The sequence below is a fragment of the Xenopus tropicalis genome, chromosome 3, assembly GCF_000004195.4.
Source record: "Xenopus tropicalis strain Nigerian chromosome 3, UCB_Xtro_10.0, whole genome shotgun sequence".
Classification (NCBI taxonomy): domain Eukaryota; kingdom Metazoa; phylum Chordata; class Amphibia; order Anura; family Pipidae; genus Xenopus; species Xenopus tropicalis.
Genome location: NC_030679.2, coordinates 121,165,469 through 121,183,449, shown reverse-complemented (window position 1 = coordinate 121,183,449; position 17,981 = coordinate 121,165,469). Strand labels below are relative to the sequence as shown.

At 43.6% G+C, this 17,981-nt stretch overlaps 1 long non-coding RNA gene across 1 annotated transcript; it reads left to right on the top strand.

Annotated features, from left to right (window-relative positions):
• Nucleotides 1–94: 94 nt before the first annotated feature.
• On the top strand, nucleotides 95–17,284 carry LOC105946755. The gene is made up of 4 exons (XR_001170192.3): nucleotides 95–177; nucleotides 3,802–3,888; nucleotides 15,827–15,929; nucleotides 16,774–17,284. It is a non-coding gene; the product is annotated as an uncharacterized LOC105946755 (long non-coding RNA).
• Nucleotides 17,285–17,981: the final 697 nt, after the last annotated feature.

The window sequence follows — 17,981 nt, the reverse complement described above, 5'->3', positions numbered from 1 at the left end:
AGGCACAGGGGGAGCAGCTAAAGCAGAGAGGGAGGGGAATAGCTAGAGAGGAACGGAGAGCTCCAGTAGCCGGCACAATAGAGAATGGCTTAGAGAGAGAGGGAACTGCTGCCGATGCGCTCCATTTCGTACGTGCCAGCACAGCCGCCACAAGGGCAGGGACTAGACACACATGGGGTAAGGGCAGCGGTGCGCCACACACTATTGTATGTTAGCTCTGCTGTGAGTGGGCACAGAACCTCTTTACATGGGGGCATTTATATATCCCTATTATAGCTCTACAATCAGTCATAATACGCAGGAGCCATAAATTATCTGTAACTCAGTATATAAGGACACTGGATGTTTTAGAAGTCTCCTAAAGCTAGCTTATACCAGGCACTGTGGCATGGGACACCAAGGTGACTTCCAGTGGCCTTCTATTTTAAATTAAGCACTACATTAATATTATTATAATGCACAAGTTTATTAGGGATGGCAAAAATAGTGGGTTTTGTAAACCCCCCCCCCCCTTGTAAAATATAAGGATATGGTAAGTCACCAAGGAGTTCCATAGCCATAGAGGCATGAGGCCAAAGGCAAAAATGGTTTTATACCAGTGGCAATTGTGGGGCTGCTGCGCCCAATGCTGCCCCCTCTCTCCCACTCTACAACTTTAGTGTCAGAGCCAAATATTCATTTTTAAAAATGAAAATTTGTCTCTTAAAGTTGCCAAAGGTGGCTTTTTGCCTCCCCTGGAAACTAGCCGCTCCCTGCCGCCTAAAGCAAAGTTCTCACCTTGCCTCATAGCAGGAGCAGCCCTGTTTTATACAGATCACACAGAGGTGACTTTTATCATCCTCATATTTTATATCAGGGAATACATTATCTATTGTAATACACAAGTTTCAGTAAGTCATGTGACAGAAATGACATCACTTAGCACCAGTTATAACTGATGACATCACTAAACATTTAAAAGAACAATTTACAGGATAGTCATGGCTCTGGTGTATTATACACAAATACTGTACATATACATGGCAATGCAGTAGTGGCAGAGCAGTTGCAGAGAGAAGTATATGGCACCAATACAATGAAAATCTCATAAGAGCAAAGGGGGAAAAAAAAAAAAAAGAGGTGCACCATGCCTGTTTACGCAAAATAAATGAGCCCTTATGGTCCACCTTCAACCTCTAAGCATCTATATTCCTTCACCAATCTACAGTTCTTACTGCTCCCACAGTACATATCCCCCTCATATGCATAACCACTCCTGTTAAACTTGGCATACATGCTAAGATCTGGCATCATGGTGGGTCAAAGCATAATGATTAGATCATAGCGAAGGGGGGAGGGGATTCCACAAACATGTCAGAACTGGGATCCAAAATAGGCCCTGGCATTTTATGTACACAGAGGCCTAAAACTGCCCAAAAATTAGTGACTGTCTATGGCATCTTACAGCAGCCCCTCTGGCATTTGCAAGAACCCACAGATTGCCAGTCTGGGCCTGCATACTTACACCCACTGAGAGAGGGCTATATATATATATGGTCCAAACAGGATTTTCAAACCTGCCCGGTTAAATCTAGCCAAGAATAGATTGGGCGCTACATCCTAAAGACCCCAAAAATGGGCCAATAAGCTGACAACAGTGTAGAGGGGGAAAGTTGGCAGCTTTTACTAACCCACGTCAAGGTGGCCCATACACGGGCCGATTGTAGATGCCGATATCGGTCCCTTAGACCAATTCAGCAGCTTACTGGCCCATGTAGGGGCAGCAACGACGGGCATGCCCGACCAATATCTGGCCTGAAATTGGCCAGATATCAATCGGGCAGGTAAAAAGATTTAGTCGAATCGGGGAATTCGGTCCCCGAACTGACTGCGCCCAATGTCGTCGTTATAATTCGATTTTTTTGGCCCCACGGGATCTTAACGTGTATGGCCACCTTTAGGTTGAAGACACATGGAGCTACCAGTCGCAGCCGTTGTATTAGCTACAGAAATAGACAATGCTGATCATTTACTGTCTCTGTGTGTTTAAGCAGAGGTGATTCTCAGTATAGTTTATGGCAGAGTATTTTCTGGGATTTAGTAGCCGTGATAAGTAGCCGCTACTAGTAGCTCAGTGTGTCTTCACCCTAAGGACACTTTTATACTTCTCCCTCCCTATGTACATGATATCTCCTCCTATACCTATAGTGTATACCTCTCCCACCCTGAACATGGAATGTCACCCCCTCCTCTATCTCTAATGTATACTTTACCCTCCCACTCTGCAGAGAATATCTCCCCCTCCTCAGTTCCACATGGTTTATATCAACTCCCTGACACACACAAACAGCCACCCCACCCCCTCTGTAAATGTTGTGTACACATCTACTCTGCACATGGAATCGATCTCACACACACTGCTTACACTCCAGTCTCTGCACAGCTGCACACTGCTTGTCTATCCGCCCTCCCTACCTACATATACCACAGTCCCATTGCTACCTGCATAGCCCTGTGCCATGGGCAGAGAAGGAATATATCCACTCGTATATCCCTGTGCCATGGCCAGAGAAGGAATATATCCACTCGTATATCCCTGTGCCATGGCCAGAGAAGGAATATATCCACTCGTATATCCCTGTGCCATGGCCAGAGAAGGAATATATCCACTCGTATATCCCTGTGCCATGGGCAGAGAAGGAATATATCCACTCGTATATCCCTGTGCCATGGCCAGAGAAGGAATATATCCACTCGTATATCCCTGTGCCATGGCCAGAGAAGGAATATATCCACTCGTATATCCCTGTGCCATGGGCAGAGAAGGAATATATCCACTCGTATATCCCTGTGCCATGGCCAGAGAAGGAATATATCCACTCGTATATCCCTGTGGCATGGCCAGAGAAGGAATATATCCACTCGTATATCCTTGTGCCATGGCCAGAGAAGGAATATATCCACTCGCAGTCACTTCGATAAGAAAAGCAGTGATTAGTAGCCAACATAGGATAGGAGGAAGGGACCACTGTGTTGCTAAGCAAAGCAATGAGGCTGTTGCTGGGAGATGGATGAATGCAGATATGCAGAGAACATACATGTACATGTTTATATAAGGAAGGAGATGCCCAATCGTCCAGATGGCAGCTGAATACACCTCCCAGACTGGTGCTGGGGGTGAATGGGTTACGGTTTTCAGGAAGCTCAAATTAAGGGATGTCAACCCAAAAAATTTTTTTTGCCTAATAAAAGAAAATATAATTCTATGCAATTTCAATATGAACCTATTAGAAATTTTTAGTGCTTTAAAAGTTATTTGTAAATGTAATTGCTATTGAAAGTAAGCTCTTTTGGGCAGGGCTCTCTTCACCTCTTGTATCGGTTACTGATTGCTTTATATGTTACTCTGTATGTCCAATGTATGTAACCCACTTATTGTACAGCGCTGCGGAATATGTTGGCGCTTTATAAATAAATGTTAATGTAATGTAAAGTAGCATTTGCTGAACTCCTGGTTACTTTTTAAACAATGTTGCAAAAGTCAGTCTCCTTCCCCAAGTCAGGTCTGTCAGTTGGCTGCCTTGTGTTACATTGTTTCAAATGCCAGAGCCACCAGGGCAGAGAATAGAAAAGGACAGACAAACACTGCTTCTAATAGCAGTTATATATACAAATAACTCAAACACTATTACAAATATGTACTGAATGAATATTGCAACGTATGCTTATGTTATGTTATTTTTGGATTGATGTCCTTTAAGCCAGTCAGCTCTTTGCTCACAAAATTGGTTTTTACGCAACTCATTTTTATTTCTACTGCAGGAAGAAATGTCACAAGCTGAAGCAGGATCATAAGGTCCCACCCTAAACACCCACCCTGACCAACAGATTAAGAATCCCCAGGCTGGGGTATGTAGCGGGAGGGCTGCAGGCTGAGCATTTCTGGTTAAAGCTAAGCAAGTGCATTCCTAGAATCCATCCTATTTTCTAGGTGTTGGCCTTAATCTGGCCATACACCTTCCAACGCATCAGATGAAACAGTTTCATACCACTATTGGTACGTGTAAGGTGCCCCACGTGTACTACAGATATCAGTTGGTTCTGCAATTGGACAGCTTAGAAAGTTCTGTGTGCGATGCACCACGTTGTGCAGTTTATGTTGCATAAACAGATAAGGAAGTTAAAATGAGCTGCCCCTCCACTGCCTGCTATGCACCATGATTGGAACAATAGGAAAGCACCCATACTATGTGTGGCCCCTCATTTGCTCTCCATCAGTCCGGTAGTGACTCATCAGGCTCACAAAAAACCCTCACAATACTAAGCTAGCATTCCTGCATTTACACACAAACCATCACAGAGGTGTAATGCTTTCCTACAGCCTGCTGGGAAACCTTCATGTGCTTCAATGGAAGCACTTTAATAGTGCAACAAACAGAAGCGGTTTTAGTTCTAGGGAATAGGGCCTGCCATACTTTGAACTGTCAGAATGGCCTAGATCAGTGATCCCCAACATGCTGCTCACCACCCCCTTTGATGTTGCTCCCGGTGGCCTAAAAGTTGGTGCCCATTTTTGAACTTCTGACTTGGAGGCAGGTTTTGGAGGCATAAAAACAATGTGTACTGCTAAACAGAGCCTCTAGTAGTCTACCAGTCCACACTGGGCTACTAATTAACCAATCTTATTGGTCACCTGCTAGGAAAGTTTTTGTGCTTGTGTTGCTCCCCAGCTTTTTTACATTGAAATGCTCATGGGTAAAAAAGGTTGGGGATCCCTGGCCTAGATCATCCATAAACACACCATGGATAAAATGTAAGTCATGGCAGTCCAGAAGGAAGGCTACAGGCTGGATGTGGCCCTCCATTTTTTTGCCTTTCTTTTTTTTGCCTGTCAATGGGATCCATAGGCTGTGTATGACGCAACATAATGTGCCCCACAAGCCCATATATACATATGTATATCTTCTAATGGGACAGTTGCATGGCAAGAGCTCTACAGCGCTGATCTAATTATAATCCATCTATAGTTATAGATCTGCAGAGACTGCACTCATCCCCAAGCGCTGGCACTGGGCAATATGTCTGCCTGCACTGATTTTGCACCGGTGATAAGCACGCTGTTTTTATTCGGGCCTACAGTGGTGGTCAAAACACCCCTTGCACGCTGGCTTAGATTACTCATGGAACTGACCAGTTATTAAAAGCATTATGTCAGATGGATAAGTCTATAGTGAGAACCTCATTTAGGATTAGCTGGCCACCCTACTGCTGGGGGAGGAGAGGTGTGAGGGGTGTCACAAAGAATGAATAGCACCTAATTACATGCAAGATAAAGCTTGTCAGCTGAGAGCAGAGGTCAGAGCAGATAGATCATTTGCTTTGGAGCAACCTGGATAACCATGAGTTTATACAGCCCAGAAATATGTTAGCCAAGTGCCATTACATGGAAACCAACAGTTTGCCAACGTCAGGATCTCATATACAAAACTCAGTTAAACTGCTCACAGGGATCACACTAAAGTGACGCAAAAAGCATTAAAGGGCAGTATTTTCTGTTGTTGTGGCACTCAAAGGATTGAGAAATAGAATAAAAAAAACAAAACAAAAAAAAAAAAAGTACATTCCTATCACTTGATGTTTGCATGGGGGGGAATGTATTTCCTGGTACCCATGTGACTATTGTTATTTCCTTTCTGGCGCGCACAACAAAGCCGTGTTTTGCTTTATGGTAGTGATTGTTGAAGCAGTGTCCCATAGGTCAAAGCACCACAAAATGGCCTTTATTTGGAAGGCTCATTAACATTTACTACATTGCTGCTTGGGATGCCCGTTGTTGATTTAACAATAAGGGCTCATAGCACACGTGGCGCTTTTCAGCTGGCTGCGTCTCAGAGAGACTTGAATGGGAAACACACAAACATGCCAGGAGAGCAGGGTGACGAGATGGCAAAAGGAGCCGCTGGTGGAGACTGTGGGCACTTTTTAGCAGATTGAGTAGTTTTGACTGCCACATTAGCCCTAAGGTTAATCTCCCCGAAAAAGCGTTTCCACTGGCAATAAAGGGAATCACTGGTGGAAAGGCCTACGCATCACTTTGTTTTTCAAAGGTTGCGCAAAGTTGGCTGCAAGAGGAAACTTTGCGTGACTTTGGAAAAACTAAGCAATGCGTAGGCCTTTCCATTGGCGATTTCCTTTATTGCCGGTGGGAAGGCTTTTTCGGGGGAAATTAGTTGGCCGCAGTAGCAGAGATTTTTGCAGGCGACTAATCTCCCCATGGGACATTACCCTAAGGTTCTTGTTATGTTTTTTCTGCCAGTGAAGAAAACGCCTATGCACCCTAATCTGCACCCTGTTTAGCGCTGTCAGGCACAGCGCTGTGCCCCAAAATTGCTCAAGGACGCATTTTCAATTTTAAATCTGCCCTATAAAGTGGATCTCATATACAAATGTAAATTAGGTTGACTTTATAGCTATCCTTTTGCCTTCAGTCCGTCAGTATCATGGGTTTCCGCAGTAACCTATCCTTTAGTTGAATAAAATCTAGCTTTCTTATGTAACTGGTGTGACTTTGCCTCTAATGAGATTTTAGCTTTGGACAGAGTAATAGAGCCCTAATATTTACCCACTGAATGGCCCAAAGTTGGGCAGGGATGACTGGTTGGAAATGAAATAAAGGAAATATGTGGATAGAATATTCCAACATTTGCTTTAGCATTTATCCTTCCAGAGTGCAGTCTGGATTTCATTAGATAATAACTAAATTTCTTGCCATCCGTGGGATTCTCAGGTTTCGGCCAGCACCGCAATTCAAAGCATAATGGCCCAGGTTTCTCTGCTCCCATACATTAGGAATGGGCAAACTACAGACTTGGCAGTGTGAACCTTTGTTATTTGAATATCTTGCCCAGATGTAACATAGATTTTCTTCCAAAAAGCCAATACTTCTTTCATCACCAATGTGGATCCCAAGAACAGAATCTCAACTTCGAGGCCCTTGCTATTTGCACAGCAAGTCGACTTGTCCGTAAGCAAAGAAACTTTGTTTTCTTTTATATTTCATAACCAGGAGATTCCTAAAATCATCTTTCCTTTCAGTCATGAGAGTGCAGGCAGCATAGCTGGGCTTGTTTGGGTTCCCTCTAGCAATCAACTAACTCCTCCATATTGATATATCAAGCGCTGGCACTTTAGATAAAGGTTGTTACATATTTACACCTCTTCTGTGCTGCTTGTCCTCTCAGTAAAAGAGCAGGATATGAAATTAATTTGATAGGGAGGAGAGCCAGGAGAAATACTGGAAAGAAATGTGACTGTTCTCTGACAGCCCATTTAATTTTATAATAAGATTTTTCTTAGATAAAAAACTGCAGATATTTTTAAAAACAGACTACTTTTTAGTCTGCATAGAGATGTAATGTGCCTATTACTACAACATGCCCACTATACACCAACAATGCTGCACAAGTGTGACTTTACAGATACAGCTGCGAATGTCATAGTCTCTTCCTTTTCACAAAAGCTGCTTGCTCCTCAAGGACAGGGACTTGTAACTGCTATTTTAGGGAAGACAAGTGTGTCCCATTCCAATACACTACAAGCATCAGTCATGTGACTTTTAGTTACATTTGGCATGCACACGCTGAGTTTATACTACTATAAGCAGTCGTTAGACACAGTGTAGGGCCTAACAGAGCCAGGCCAATTAATAAGGGTGCCCAAGTAAGCCCCTGGCATCACCTATCCCCCCTAGCCTCTACCTACCCACCCCCCCCAGTTGCTCAGAAATGCTCTTTCCACTTACCGACCTCCTCCCCATTCTCCCTACCTCTCTTTTCCACCACTGATTACCCTATCACCTTCCCCAGTGGAAACTAAGAACCAATAGGAGGGGGTAGGCAGAGGAGGCACATACCTACAGTCCCAGCCCCACCATTGCAACCTTGGAAAGTACCTCCTCTGGGTGGGGCTAACCAGGGAACCTGACATGAAGGGAACACGCTCAATGGTTAGATGTACACAGTACTATATGTAATAGATGTCATATAAGTCTATGGTGGAAATAAGAAAGGGCCAATGGAAATAGTCCTTGGCTGGGGCCCACAAGCAGATAATTTGGTACTCTGTCAGGCCTCTGATCTGACATTGCCATTGCTTTGTGAGCACTTAAAACTATGTTATAGTGCAAGCACCACCAACACTAAGGGCCAATTCTCACATGGCTCCTCAGCATCTAGTAGTGAATCACTTAAACTGGGAACATTCCCTCAGCAGCAACAACCTGTTATTAAAGGGGACCGGTCACCCTAAGAAATAATAAAATTCCTTTCTCGTGTTTGTCAAGCAAAATAAACTTTATGAGCACTATATAAGTAATATAAATCTTGTTTTCTTCAGTCTTGGATTTCACAATCACAGCAAGCAGGCAGGCACCATTTTGTGGGTGCTATTATTAAGGCAAGCTTTGTATTACCCCAAAATATTGTGTATGTGCCAGAATGGGGGAATTGATGCCCATGCACTGGCTACACAATTAGATGGTGAGGAGGGAGGGGAAGTGAAAGGACTGCAGTGACATCAAGAAAGTGCAGAATGGAAATTGTAACTGTCTGCCCCGCCTCTATGCATAGGTCATAGGGGCAGGGCGGGCAATGACTGACAGCTAGGATTTTTAAATAGCTTTATAATGGGTATGGGTGTGTTAATAAAAAAAAAGGAATTCAGGCTTAATGTTTAATTTAAATAGGACTTTCACAGCTTTTCATATCTGGGTGACAGGTCCCCTTTAACACTGCTAATCACAGGCTCATAAAACTATTTGTCATATGCAAATTCACCCAAAAACACAAAAATGATTTGGTGCTCAAATACAGCCACCAATACTCACAATCTTTCTATACTGTAACAGCAACCACCGGCTCTTCCCAGTATGACTGGCTCGCGGGTTTTGTTCTCAGTACCTCATCTGCATCATCTGCACAATAACCAATAAAGAATGTGTTTGGAAGTTAGTTTTGACTTCAAAAAACATGCCTGCATAATAGGGGGTTTCACATAAACGTCAAAAGTTTCACATATAACAGAGCGGCCCACTCAAAGGCATTTGGGGACGCCCCGCGGTTAAAACTCTCAAAACAACCTGGGATTTTGCATTTTTTAGCTACTAAACTAAAAGAAAGCTGCACAACACATTTATCGCTTCCTTTCATGAAGCAGGGCGATGCTAACAATCCCAAAGCAAAAATCAGTGGAAAAAATATTAAGGCAATTGGATATAGCAAGAAATGTGTTTCTAGGCTTTATATTCACCGTCCCAAAACCAGAGATATACTAAGATGCATATGACCCAATTTCTCTTATTAATCAAGAAGCCAAATCCTTGCCAGATTAATAGCAGCTAGGGAAAACAAATACATACTATTATACCAGGCAGATCTACAAATACAAACCCAAATACAGGGCTAGGGCACAAATCAGAGCTGCCCCTGTTTCATGGTTGTCTGCTTGAGACATTGGCCGTAAGGATGAGGCTTGACCCAGGGGTGAAAGGGCTGTGGCTCTCGCGGCAGAGAAAACCCCATGCTTTATATTGATGGCATTCAGTTATTTCCTCTTCCTTCTTTCTGATCAATACTCACCAAGTTCATAGGACACTCAGATCTTTACCCAATGCTGTACAGACCCCAATTTTCCCCTAAAATATTGTGCAAAATTTAAGCACCTGGTGATCAATAAACCAACAGATATCAATTACTACAGAATGATAAAAAAATAAAATGTAAAGTAAAGAATCCCAATTACCCTAGCAGAAGAGTCAACCTAATAGCAGTCTCCTCCTTATATATCTTTTTCATCCAGCACCCACCCATGTCGCTCAGAAGTATCTTACTAAATAAAGCTTATGCACATCTTTGATTATCTGGATGGAGAATATGCCAAAAAAGGCAGAGGGGTCTATGAGCACCCAACTACTAACCTTATTACCTCCCCGTGCAATCACAACATTTACTGACATGGCCCACATGCAGCAAGGAGAAACCCCAAAACATAGAACAGTTCACAAAGTCTAAACAGGTCCCAAAGGAAGGCCTATAGAAACACCAATCATACACAGCAACCCTCAACTTTCACACGCAACTTCATGAAGCTGCAAGATATCACTATCTTGTGATAGCACCAATCTGGGGCAAAGTAACAAACCAGTGAAAGAGCGCCAAATGATTAGATCAGTCCAATATTGCCAACCTTCTAATGCAGCGTTTTTCAAGATGTTGCCTGGTGTGCCGTAGGCAGGGCCGCAATTTTTACTTTCAAAGGGGGCCCGGCGATGCTACAGTTTTTCTTAGTAGCCCCCTTTAATAAAATCCGGGCCCTGTTATTGGTTGCGCCCCGTGTGTACGGGTGACGTCAGTACGCACAGGGCGCAACGTTATAAAAGGGCCTGTGTGCGGTCGCGTGTAGGCAGAAGTGCAGAGGCGGCGCGCGTGAGGGGAAGATGCTGCTCAAGCCGCTGAAGAGCAGAAGTAAAATGCTGCTGGGCACCAATGTATTAGGGGGGGCCACGGGGCACACTGACTTATGGGGGCACTGCTGCTGGGCACCAATGTACTAGGGGGGCTGGCTCTTGGCACCAATGTACTGGGGGGCACTGCTGCTGGGCACCAATGTACTAGGGGGGCTGGCTCTTGGCACCAATGTACTGGGGGGCACTGCTGCTGGGCACCAATGTACTAGGGGGGCTGGCTCTTGGCACCAATGTACTGGGGGGCACTGCTGCTGGGCACCAATGTACTGGGGGGCACTGCTGCTGGGCACCAATGTACTAGGGGGGCACTGATCTTGGTACCAATGTACTAGGGGGGCACTGCTGCTGGGCACCAATGTACTAGGGGGGCACTGCTCTTGGCACCAATGTACTAGGGGGCACTGCTGCTGGGCACCAGTGTACTAGGGGGCACTGCTCTTGGCACCAATGTACTAGGGGGCACTGCTGCTGGGCACCAATGTACTAGGGGGGCACTGCTCTTGGCACCAATGTACTAGGGGGGCACTGCTGCTGGGCACAGAGTTAAATTTTTTAACATTTTCTAATGGTGGTGTGCCTCGTGATTTTTTTCATGAAACAAGTGTGCCTTTGCCCAAAAAAGGTTGAAAAACACTGTTCTAATGTATGGCCTGCTTTACCTTCTAATGTACAGCCCGCTTTACATTTTACTGTACGGCCCGCTTTACCTTCTACTGTACGGCCCGCTTTACCTTGCAATGTACGCTATACCAAAAATTATCTGCAGAGACAAAACAAGTAGAAATGCCACCACTTGATTTTTATAGTGGACAGTGGTGCAGGTGGGCCACACATAAGCAGATTCCACGAGTCCACCATAAGCCTGTACATTGTGTTCTTGCCAATTTCCCTGTGAAAAACACTGAAAAATATCCTGGTGTGACTTTTACAAGGGTGTCCCTTTAAATTTACATTTGCCATTGAGGATGCAGCAGGAGCAGGGGCTGAAAGCCACGGGGCCATTGTTTCCTTATCTATGCAGATGCACAATGTCTAATGAATGATAAGATCTAAAACAGATAATCTGTATTTAATTACCGTCCTTCCCTTTTCTGTTCTTACTGATGTTGCCTCAAAACATCAAAGCTCCGTGCATGGATAATACAACAAATTGCAAGCGATTTTATCACAACAGACATTAAGTGTTTTATAGCTCAATCCAGATGATAAAATCACGAAGGGAACTCTTAAGGTGGCCATAATATCGTACGAAACCTCGCAAATCGTAGGAAACTTGACAAATCTCCCTTGTCACGGGCGACTAATCTCCCCAAACTACCATCCCACCGGCGAAAATGTAAGTTGCCGGTGGGATGGCACACGCTGCGAGGCAACTTCGGCGATTTGCTGAAATCGTCTGTGCAGCGTGTGCCATCCCACCGGCAACTTACATTTTCGCCGGTGGGATGGTAGTTTGGGGAGATTAGTCGCCCGTGACAAGGGAGATTTGTCGCGGGCGACTAATCTCCCCATGTGCCAGAGCCCTCAGATGTTTATCATTTCTCAGTCACATAAATGGACCCCGGTCAGGCTCTTAAAAAGGATAGAGAGTTCATTAACCTGTTATCCAGAAAGTCCTAAAGATATGGCAATAGTGTTTCAACCCACAGCGAGTAGCGGGCGTATATATGGGTGCCATCATGGCAAGAGTTCAGCGCCCTTCATTCACATAATGTGAAGGGGACATGAGTTTCCGATTCTCTGTCCAGTGTGGTCTGCCTACTGTTATACATATAGCTACAAGCTCAGCCACAAAGCATGACTGAACTGCTTTTACTTACAGCTATTCATATCAACAGCAAAAGAAACAAGACCCCCAGGTCATGAATTATGTGCAGGACAGGGTGCAAAGTGCAAAGAATTGCAACCCACCAGGTTAAAGGGGTAGTTCACCTTCAAATGAGCAATTCTTATGAATTTTTCAATTGGTCTTATTTATTTAAATAGTTTTTGAACTTTTTGCCTTTTGTACACATTGCACTTCTTTTTTTGAGTTACACAGTTTCATGCCCAACACCCACAGCTACTTGGCTGAAGCACAAAGTGAAACTGCCTAAAAATGGGAACTAACTGGAAGATAGCATGTGATATTGGCCAAGCAGGTGACAGGCCATACATTTATATTGCTATTAGATTGCTTACATATTGCTCTAGTTCCACTTTTAAGGTCATTGTGTTTTCATTTCTAAGCTCAGTTTTTTTTTCTCATTGAAAACACAACACTAGCAGCCCAATATGACTTCCTGCACAGTCCAGAAAACTGCCTTTCAGGGTTCCAGTACTGCTATATTTCCTGTGGGTATCCCCCATGTTACCCTCAATTTCCAATCACTGCAGTAGCTTGGGGCAATTTCGATAAAAGGAAACACTGATGAGCTGCATGCCTACTAATAATAATGATGATAGATTCCTTAAAGTTACAGTAATGTGTCAGTATTACTTGAATAGAAAATACAGCGAGATTAAAAAAAAAAAAATACTGAGTACATAAGATAGATTTTTTTATTATTTAATTTTGAAATTTCACATGGAGTTAGTCATATTCTTCATTTCCCAGGGTGCCACAGTCATGTGACCTGTGCTCTGATAAACTTCATCACCCTTTACTGCTGCGCTGCAAGGTGGAGTGATGTCAGCCCCCTCCCAGCAGCCAATCAGCAGAACAATGGGAAGGGAGCAAGACAGCAGCTCCCAGTAGGTATCAGAATAGCACTCAATAGTAAGAAATTCAAGTCCATCTTGGGACTCCTCCAGTTACATGGGAGTAGGAGAAACAATAGGTTACCTGAAAGCAGTTCTAATGTGTAGCGCTGGCTCCTTCTGAAAGCTCAGACTAAGACACAATACACTGAGATGACCCCTACTCACCAATATTACAGCTAAAAAAATATATTTGTTGGTTCAAGAATAAAATTTTAAATGGTAGAGTGAATTATTTGAAATTCAAACAGTGTAATTTAGAAATAAAAAGTATACCATAAAAATCATGACAGAATCCCACATTAATGAGCCAGGCAGTGTTATATATCACCAGCATATCTCCAATTTAACCCCAAGATCAAGAGCCATTGTACAGCTATCTAGAGTTCTCAAAATCTCAGTAAGTGCCAAGCAAGGAGGAATACTATTCTAAAAGCTGGCCATACACATTAAAGGTGGCCACACACGTGGCGATTTGCGATCTTTCGTGTGACCATCGGTCAAATCAGCCACTAACGTTCAGGGCTGAAACGGCAGATAAGGAGGTAGAAACAATAGGATTTCTACCTCCTTCTGCCGATTCAGCGCTGACGGCAGATTTTGCTCAGGTGTCTTCTATGGCGCTCGATCAAAATCTTTTAACCTGGCCGATCGGCGAGTCGACCGATAACAGCAGACTCCTGCGCTATCGGTCGACTCGCCATACACGCACCGAATATCGTACGAAACGAGGTTTCATACGATATTATCGGTGCGTGTATGGCCAGTTTAAGATGTTCCAAAGGTCTTTTCATTATGGCAGGACCAAGCTTATCCTCAAACGGTTGTTTAAAATGTATGATTTGCCCATTGATGAAAATGATCATTTCAATCGATATCACCTAGCTGAAGCTGTGAAACTACCCAGTTGGTCCTGCAAACAATTGGACAATAGGCAAATTCTATTGTTAACGACGAGCATTTTCAAACCTGCCACGACAATATTCTGACTGATGTTGGATGAAAGATCACTAGATGTACGATTGTTCGGTGCCCACTAACCTAACTATAAGTTACAAGTTATTATGGTAGACTATCAGTACAGGATCCCCAGCATATAATTAAGAACCCACGGATCTCACCTGCTATTGTGGGCGACTAACCACTCAAAAAGTCTTTCCGTCCGCAACAATAAAAGTCTTAGTGGAAAGCCCTTCGCATCACTTCAGTAATCCAAAGTCGTGCAAAGTTTCCTCCTGCAGGTAGCTTTGGGAAACTGAACCGATACGAAGGGCTTTCCACCAGACACTTCTATTGTTGCCAGTGGAAAGCCTTTTCAGAGCAGGTAGTCGCCGAGGCAAGATCTAGTCACGATAGCAGGCGAGATCTATTGCAACTAACTCGCTCCGTGGGTTCTTACCTTAAGGCCCACTAACTTCTCAAGTTTCTGAGATCACACAGGAAAAAACACAACTGCTTGATTATTGACCAGTGTGGTTGTAAAAAACAAAACCAGGGAAGGATAGAGACTGCACATGTCTCTGGGAGCCAATGGTAGGTCTATAGGCCAAACATATGCCTCTTACTACAGAACTGGTGCCGCTATTGCTTTGCTTCCTGCAGCGGCCCCTTTGGTGTGGTCAGATTGCTTGGCCACGTGCTGACTGATAGGGTTGTGTTGAAATCAACAAGTGCGTGGCCACACCGGACAGATATTTTCTTGTTCCCCTTTTCTTGAGGACTTTACTTCTCTAGGGTGCTGTGCAAATACACAGACAAAGGGCTATCTGGTAGCCACGGAGACTAATTGTAGCTATTATTTCATGGCCCACTGCCCTTTTGTTCACTTTAATGACTAGTATAAGAGCATATATATTTATCTTTCCCGAAGCCCAACTGTGCAATAATCTCCAAGCCTGCCAGCAACACTGCAAGACTTAACTGTGTAAGTCAATGGTATAAGTAAAGAACCCTGTATAAAGAGGCATAAAAGCCATACATACATACATAGTCCAGCAGATTTGCAGAAGTCATTGATTCACCAGATTACCCATTTTAGGCTCTAAAGGTCCCCATACACGAGCAGATCCGCTCGCCTGGCGATGTCGCCAAGCAAGCAGACCTTCTCCCGATATCCCCACCTACGGGTGCCCGATATCGGGAGAATCCAGGATAATTCGATCATTTGGGGCCAAACGATCAAACTATAACGTTGGGCAAAGGAAAAGTCGGATCCGACTAGATTTTCTAACCTGCCCGATCGAGATCTGCCCGATTTCAGGCCAGATATCAATCGGGCTTACCGCCAGTAGTGCCCATACACGGGTCGATTAGCTGCTGAATCGGTCTAAAGGACCGATATCGGCAGCTAGAATCGACCCATGTATGGGGACCTTTAGTTAGCAGTTCAACATAAAGTGGCAAAACCAGACCAACAAGTGCTGCACAAAACTACACCATAGAGGATTTATGTACTGTGACAGGTTGTCTGCAACAGTTAGAGTTATGTCCACTGCATTTGCCCTACAGCATCAGACTCACCTTTCTCTTACTTTCAGCAAAACGTTTTTTGCAATCCAAACATGCCGGCTACCTTTGTATTTTTAGGTTGGACATGGATAGAACTGGGAATCCAGAGACCTACAAAAGAAGAACAAATTTAGAAACCAGTAACAATGAAGAAAACTCCCTAACATGGCTGTAAATAAAAGTGAGTGCATTCTGCTCAATTTCTAAAGCATTCTGGAAGTTATGAAACAGATAAACTCCTACACGCCACACATGGACATATAAGGTTGGCTAGATTAGTAGTACAATTCTGTCTATGTATGAGCCCTGGACCATTAAATCCAGGCCTAAATGGTGAGGCAGGCCCAGGCCCTGGCATTTCAATTACACAGAAAACAAACAGACCCCACCAGACCACTAAATAGTGACTGTCTGTGGCATTTCAAAGCAGCACCTCTGGCATTTGCCAGAATCCACAGATTGGGAAGACCTTCCATTCTATTCACCTGCAAGCTTAGCTTGGATTTCAGCCCTACATCAAAGATCCAGAGGAAAAAAAAAACTAAAATACCTTTAGAGTGAAGATACACGGAGCTACTTAGTAGCAGCTACTAAAAGCTAGAAAATCCCCTGCGATAGACAGTACTGAGAATTGCCTCTGGTAAAACACACATAGAAGCAGTTATCAGTAAATGATCAGCATTGTCTATTTTTGTAGCCATGACACGTAGCTGCTACTAGTAGCTCAGTGTGTCTCAAAAAGAAAGGTCTCTAAATTACCTGCTATATTGAAGCTCCCCGTGCAATCTCCAGTCCAGCACTAGGATCAAATTACCCAGGAGGGCCCAGCTGCCATCTTTTTGTTTTCCAATCTTTTCTTGGCCCTGATAGAAAACAGAACTTTGATTTTGGTTAAAGTCTATGGCTCCCAAGGAGATTTGGTGATTTGTGTAACGTCAAACAACTCTGGACACATGCTGTTTGGGCTGAGGCATTAAAAGACCTATTTATTATTCACATTTTAGATTTATTTCTTTGTGTTACAGATGATCAGGACAATGTAGGATTTCAAGTCAATGAAGAGATTACAGTAATGTGCAACTCTGTACCACATCCCAGAACATCAAGTACACTTATAAGATAGTCATTAGTATAAATGTTATAGTAATACGTACCTGAAACGTGTCTCGTAGTCACGTATTGGTTCCTCTGTGCTGCTCAGGGTCCTGATTAAAAAGCCTGCTTGTAGTCATTCTAGCAACCCTACTATAACTGAAGTGAAATCCTTATCTTTCATCTTAATATTGCAACAAAAGCAACTGCCAAAACCACTGCTTCCTCTATGACCATTTGTTCTATAAAATATAAAAAAGTCAACAGAAAGTCTTTATAGTACCCATAATTTAAAACAATAACAAAAGAGTGAGTCAGGCTAGGTTACCAAATAAGTCGGTGTTTGTCTGATTCAGCCACAAATAGTAAAAAAGCACTGGCACGGAGAGCTACAAACGGGACAAGCAAGATGCTTGATAAAGGGGTTACTTTGCCCCGAAATGTTGCCCCTCCGCAATAAAGATTTCTAAGGGCTTGTCCCGTTTGTAGCTCTGAGTGCCAGTGCCTATGTGTAATTTTTGGGAGTATGCCGATCCCTCCAGCATTGTGCACTGAGCTTTTCAATTTTTTGGAGAGCTAGGGTGCGCAAGGAAGGTCTCCAGTTTGTCTCTGATTCAGCAACATACACAGTCAACAGAACTGAGCAGATCCAAACATTTGGGCCAGTGATATACTTGGGCAATCTTCTCTGTAGCATACAGTCAAGCTCAACATAATCAATCTTAAAGGAATACTGTCATGGGAAAACATTTTTTCAAAACCCATCAGTTAATAGAGCTTCTCCAGCAGAATCCTGCATTGAAATTTGTTTTTCAAAAACACAAACAGATTTTTATATACTTAATCTTGAAATTTCACATGGGGCTGGCCATATTCTTCATTTCCCAGGGTGCCACAGCCATGTGGCCTGTGCTCTGATAAACTTCTATGGATTAAAGAAGGCAATTCAGCGCTCCAATGCTAATTTTTTTATGAGGGGTATTGGACTGGGTCAAGATGCCACTCTCTTCCTGTGCGACACATAGGAATCTACGGAAACCACGGTGCCTAAAGCAGACGGAGCCTTGACAGACAGACCCCTGCTCAGAAACTTGGGGCTTGCAATTTTTAATAGAAATGGGTGGGAAGATGACACATTGAT